We start from the raw sequence: 6632 nt of genomic DNA on the forward strand, positions 1-6632 counted from the left end.
CATATGAAAGTGGAGGTCAAGCCTTAGGCTCTACGTAAAGTGTATCACATGCATGGCAAACCTGTCTCCCAGTCTTTATAAAGTGTATCACATACAGGACAAACCCGTCTCCCAGTCTTGATAAAGTTTATCACATGCATGGCAAACCCGTCTCCCAGTCTTGATAAAGTGTATCACATACAGGACAACCCCGTCTCCCAGCTCTGGTAAAGTTTATCACATGCATGGCAAACCCGTCTCCCAGCTCTGGTAAAGTTTATCACATACATGACAAACCCGTCTCCCAGTCTTGATAAAGTGTATCACATACAGGACAACCCCGTCTCCCATCCCTGGTAAAGTTTATCACATGCATGGCAAACCCGTCTCCCAGTCTTGATAAAGTGTATCACATACAGGATAACCCCGTCTCCCAGCTCTGGTAAAGTTTATCACATGCATGGCAAACCCGTATCCCAGTCTTCATAAAGTGTATCACATACAGGACAACCCCGTCTCCCAACTCTCGTAAAGTTTATCACATACATGGCAACCCCGTCTCCCAGCTCTGGTAAAGTTTATCACATACTTGGCAACCCCGTCTCCCAGCTCTGGTAAAGTTTATCACATACATGGCAAACCCGTCTCCTAGTCTTGATAAAGTGTATCACATACAGGACAACCCCGTCTCCCAGCTCTGGTAAAGTTTATCACATGCACGGCAACCCCGTCTTCCAGCCCTGGTAAAGTTTATCACATACATGGCAAACCCGTCTCCCAGCTTGATAAAGTTTATCACATACAGGACAGCCCTGGTAAAGTTTATCACATACATGGCAAACCCGTCTCCCAGCTTGATAAAGTTTATCACATACAGGACAACCCGGTTTCCCAGCCCTGGTAAACTTTATCACATACATGGCAAACCCGTCTCCCAGCCCTGGTAAACTTTATCACATACATGGCAAACCCGTCTCCCAGTCTTGATAAAGTTTATCACATACAGGACAACCCCGTCTCCCAGCCCTGGTAAAGTTTATCACATACATGGCAAATCCGTCTCCCAGCTCTGGTAAAGTTTATCACATACAGGATAACCCCGTTTCCCAGGCCCGGTAAAGTTTATCACATACCGTCGCGTGACGTAAGTGAATCAAAATTCATTTTTAAAAAGCCGAGATAATGAAGGAAAACTTGTTTTTCTTGATCCAGTAGTTAAGATGTTGAATTTGTTTTAATGACAATGAAAGCTGAACATATTTACGATTTCTTTGTATATTTGCGGTATTTATAGCATATTAGGTGTTTTAGTTATTTGCTTAAATAGTTGTAGTTACGACAATTATTCATGATTAAATTAAATGCGTCATTTACGACCAACAGTATATCAAGTAAATTTAAATATTTATTGTGAAAGAACCATCACTTCTAAAACATTTCAGTTTTGCAAATCACATATTTATTTTTAAAAAGGAGAAAGCTAGTAAATAGAAACTATTTAGAAGCAAACATTCAAAAAGGAATACAAGAAAAGTACGTATTAATAAAATCACCGCTTAAACAAAATATTACGTGAAAAAAAAGTTATTTTACTTTTGTTAATAATAATACGATAAATAAAATCACCAATTGAACAAAATAATAATGTGAAAAAAACTACTCTGACTCGTGCAATCCTTGTTTTCTTTGACCCACCCCTGATTTTGTGTGACCTTGTCTGGTGCAGGGTTTCTGCCAGACGGTAAAATGGGTATGGTACCATACGCAAATATTTTTGCAGAATGGTTTTTTAAGTTAACTTTTTGACAAAATTAATTACTCTTATCATTACTGTATGATTTTCTTAATCCTAACCCTAAACTTAACCCATTTTCTTTCTGAGGTAGGACACACACCCACCCCCCCCCCCCCCCATATCTCTGTTGACTGTGGTTGCATTCAATTCCATAGAGCCATACCAAAAAAGTTCTATCTGGCAGAAACACTGTGGTTGTAGTGCTCCGTGTTCGTTGGTTGATGATGGTGCATCAGAATCAGACGATTTGTCCATACAAAACCTTTTTTCTCTAGGCAAGTATTCGTTCCTGACGAGTCATCAGAAAAGCTGATGTCATGTTGTGTGCAGTGTTCTTTCCGTGTTCTTTGCGCTATAGGAGTCCTTTTGCAGATAGTTCCTGGTTCTGCTGGCTCAGGGTGTACTTCACTAGTTTCAAGAATACCTGGTTTATCAGTTAGTGCAACAGACAAACCAGAATAGTTAAACAAACTGAAACTGGTATCTTTTAATGAAGAAACTATGTTCAGCAGCTTATTGGTTTGAGATACACCGGGTTCAAGTAAAGCTCATTCAAAGGATATAGGGTTTATATTTCCAATGAGGGTGTGTACTGAATATCAAATCCATAAGTAGTGAACACTATACCATGTCCACCTGTTGAGTATGCAGGATTCTCTCCAGGTTATATTGAGTGAACAGTAAACCCTACAGCTTCTGCTGTGCGTTGGGTGTACTCTCCAGGTTCTGTTGTGTGTCCAGTGATCTCTCCAGGTTATAACGTGTGTTCAGTGATCTCTCCAGATTCTGTTGTGTGTCCAGTGATCTCTCCAGGTTCTGCTGTGTGTCCAGTGATCTCTCCAGGTTCTGTTGTGTGTTGGATGTACTCTCCGGGTTCTGTTGTGTGTTCAGTGCACAGTCCTGGTTTTATTGTGTATTTGGTGATCTCTCTGGGTTATGTTGTGTGTCCAGTGATCTCTTCAGGTTATATTGTGTGTTCAGTGATCTCTCCAGGTTCCGTTGTGTGTCCGGTAATCTCTCCAAGTTCTGTTGTGTCTCCAGTGATCTTTCCAAGTTCTATTGTGTGTCCAGTGATCTCTCCAGGTTCTATTGTGTGTTCAGTGATCTCTCCAGGTTATGATGTGTGTTCAGTGATCTCTCCAGGTTCTGTTGTGAGTCCAGTGATCTTTCCAGGTTCTGTTGTGTGTTCAGTGATATCTCCAGACTATGTTAGATGCAATGTTCTCTCCGTGTTTTGTTGAGTGATCAATCCTCCGGTTTCTGTTGTGTGTGCTAAATTATTTTCTGCGTCTGTTGTGAGTGATATGTCATGTTCAAGTTCTCTTGTGTGTGCTATGTCATGATCATGGTATGTTGTATGTGTGTTTTGTCATGTTCTTCTTCAGGTTCTGTTGTGTGTACTATGTCATGTTCAGGTTCTGCTCTGTGTGCCACGTCATGTTCAGGTTTTGTTGTGAGTTCTCTATTATGTTCAGGTTCTGCTGTGAGTGCTATGTCATGTTCAGGTTCTGTCGTACGTGACTGGATAAAGGCCGTGGTATGTGTTGTCCTGTCTGTGGGGAAGTGCATATAAAAGATACCTTGCTGCATTAGAAAAAATGTAGTGGGTTTCCTCTGATGACTATGAGTCATAATTACCAAATGTTTGACATCCAATAGCCGATGATTAATTAATCAATGTGCTCTAGTGGTGTTGTTAAACAAAACAAACAAATAAACTGTCGCAAGTGCTATGTCACGTTCATTTTCTAAGGTGATTGTGTTGTCATGTTCAGCTTTTTGCCATGTTATGTTCAGGACTTGTTGTCATTGATGTGCCAAGTTCTGTTGTGTATGCTATATATCATGTTCAGGTCCTGTTGTGTGAGCTATGTTATGTTCAAGTCCTGTTGTGTGTGCTATGTCATGTTTAGCTTATGTTGTATGTGCTATGTCATGTTCAGCTTCTGTTGTGTGTGCTATGTTGTGCTAATGTTTTGGTGTGTGTGTGTGTGTGTGTGTGTGTGTGTGTGTGTGTGTGTGTGTGTGTCATGTTCACGTTGAACATTATGTTGCTTAACTTAGCTTAGTAATTGGTTTAACGTGCCCATATTCCATATACCACTAGGGTTTTGAACACCCCTATCCAAAGTCCGGCCTCCGATAGGATCGGGGGTCTGACTCAGGACAGGGATATTCTGTTGCAAATATTTGTTAACTGTAAAGTTAATTAAAGTTCATAGATCTTGCTATCGTTTATGTTGAGGCCACATTCACTTTATTCGCCTTTTAACCTTACGTCTGATTACACTGTCATTTGTTACTGGACTTTGTCCTGGATAACTTACTATGACGTTTGTATGTGCAATATTGTTAATCCATAATGCCTACATTAGGGCAATCCTGTAGATCTTCAAAGGCAGCTGAAAGGCGGAACTTGATTACCGTAACATATAATTAAATACATGTACATCCAAAATCAGTGTGATTATGTTTGCACTTTGGTCGTATATGCCACATACAACATTATTATGAATTAAAATTGTATCTACAGATACAAATTACATGTTGGAAACTTTGCTTCAATTAAAAACATTTCAAAATAGATATTTGTTTTTCAAGAAAATTCACCAAAACAAATTTATTATTATAATTATAGTGCACATAAAATAGCAAACCATACAAACATTAATATGACTGCAATTCCTATTTATATATACAGACACCATTCTTGTCTGTTGCCAAATGGTTCGTTGCATGCAGTACCAAATGTTTTTCTTAAATAGACCGGGCTCTCACAAAGACAAAAGTTATATTATTTTTAGGATTCAAGCTCATAAAAATATTGACATAATGCATGCTCTATTGTACTTCGCATTTGTAATTTCTATCACAGACCGATAATAAAGAATACATACGTGTCGTATTTGGCACATATGACCTATGTCAGACATAATTATATAACAAACTGTATTTAAAAAGGGTGTATCTACCACACACGACCAGTCGTGTTCACATAATGGACAGCAGGCAAATTGGAGGAAAGTCGTATGTCTCAGTTACGTCTATTTTTGTGCAAATTGGTATCTGTGATTCACTTTCGACCATTTAAATCCTTCTGTATAAGCGATGCAATTAGGGACACAGCTACGCTTTTTTGTGACAATATGTAATCGGGGATGGCGATTCCGAATATGCAAAAAAGACGTTTTAGGTCGTATCTGCCACTTACTACCTTTTAGCTCTCACGCGACGATACAGGGTAAATCCGTCTCCCAGCCCCTCCCAGCCCTGGTACAGTTGATCACATAAATGTTAAAAAAAAAAAAAAAAAAAAAAAAAAAAAAAACCCATCCCAAATCACCACCATCCTGCAAATCTTAAACCGAAGAAAGTCAGTCAGTCATAGATACATTTGTGCCAGTATAATACGAGAAATCCCGCGTCTGAGTAAATCGAGAAATACTTAGCTTAAAGTTGTATAATGGTATAATATTGTATTTGACTGGTATAATCCTCGTCAGTTACCTGAAAGCGATGAACAGCGTATCATACATACGAAACAGAACGCATTCTAGTCATGTGGAACCGATCTGTTCTAAAAGCGTAGAGGTATTATTGCACCAAATCACTTGGTTCCCTAAAGTTCGAGGTGTACCGTCAAATCTATGAGAAGTAAATGTAGTTTCAGCTGTGACTGGAGGATATATGTGGCAGTGGTCATTTGTGCAAATACTGTGTCATATACCCTTTCAATTCTTTACCTTTTATTACCTGAACAATTATTAGTGGCGTTTGCTACTTGGTGATATCTGAGGTGGCAATACAAATTGTAAATGACATCGTGTGCGGATCACATGGTTACTACTGAAAACTTCCTGTAAGTTGATAAACTGCTACGTGACCCCAGAGTTTCTTGGAAAAAGTTTGAATGGGATATATTGTACGCTATGTGTATATAAAGCCCTAGTAGCTACATGCGTTGCTTCTATTACTTTTATTAAGAAATATTAACATTACCGTCAATATGATTTTATTTGGTCTAATGAAACCTAAAGGTTAAGTTTATTTAAAAGAAAGTAAGAAAGAAATGTTTTATTTAACGGCGTACTCAACACCTTTTATTTACGGTTATATGGTGTCAGACATATGGTTAAGGACGACACAGATTTTGAGAGGAAACCCGCTGTCGCCACTACATGGGCTACTCTTTTCGATTAGCAGCAAGGGATCTTTTATTTGTGCTTCCCACAGGCAGGATAGCACAAACCATGGCCTTTGTTGAACCAGTTATGGGTCATTGGTGCAAGTGGTTTACACCTACCCATTGAGCCTTGCGGAGCACTCACTCAGGGTTTGGAGTCGATATCTGGATTAAAAATCCCATGCCTCGACTGGGATCCGAACCCAGTACCTACCAGCTTGTATACCGATGGCCTAACCACAACGCCACCGAGGCCGGTAAACTTTATTTAATAAAGATGAAACCAAACCCCCAAAAAGAAAATATTTTGTCAAGTTGTAGCCAAATACCGGTACCAGGAGATGGCATTACGTATGTTTTCATTTCCATTAAAGGCTATTTCAATTTTTATATAAAAGAAATTACAGAAAATCCTGCCATACCTCTTTAAAAACTACCAGCTCCGCCCCTGTAGCATCAAAGCCGGTTGATATCTGCTGTTAGGTGATATATCTCTTCAGTATCTATTCCAATAAAGACCATTTCAATTTTATATAAAAGAAATTACTGAAAATCCTGCCCTACCCATTTAAAAACCACAAGCTTCGCCCCCTGTATCATCAAAGCCGGTTAGTATCTACTGTCAGATGATATATCTCTTCAGTATCCATTCCAATAAAGGCCATTTCAATTTTA

The sequence above is a fragment of the Gigantopelta aegis genome, chromosome 3, assembly GCF_016097555.1.
Source record: "Gigantopelta aegis isolate Gae_Host chromosome 3, Gae_host_genome, whole genome shotgun sequence".
Lineage (NCBI taxonomy): Eukaryota > Metazoa > Mollusca > Gastropoda > Neomphalida > Peltospiridae > Gigantopelta > Gigantopelta aegis.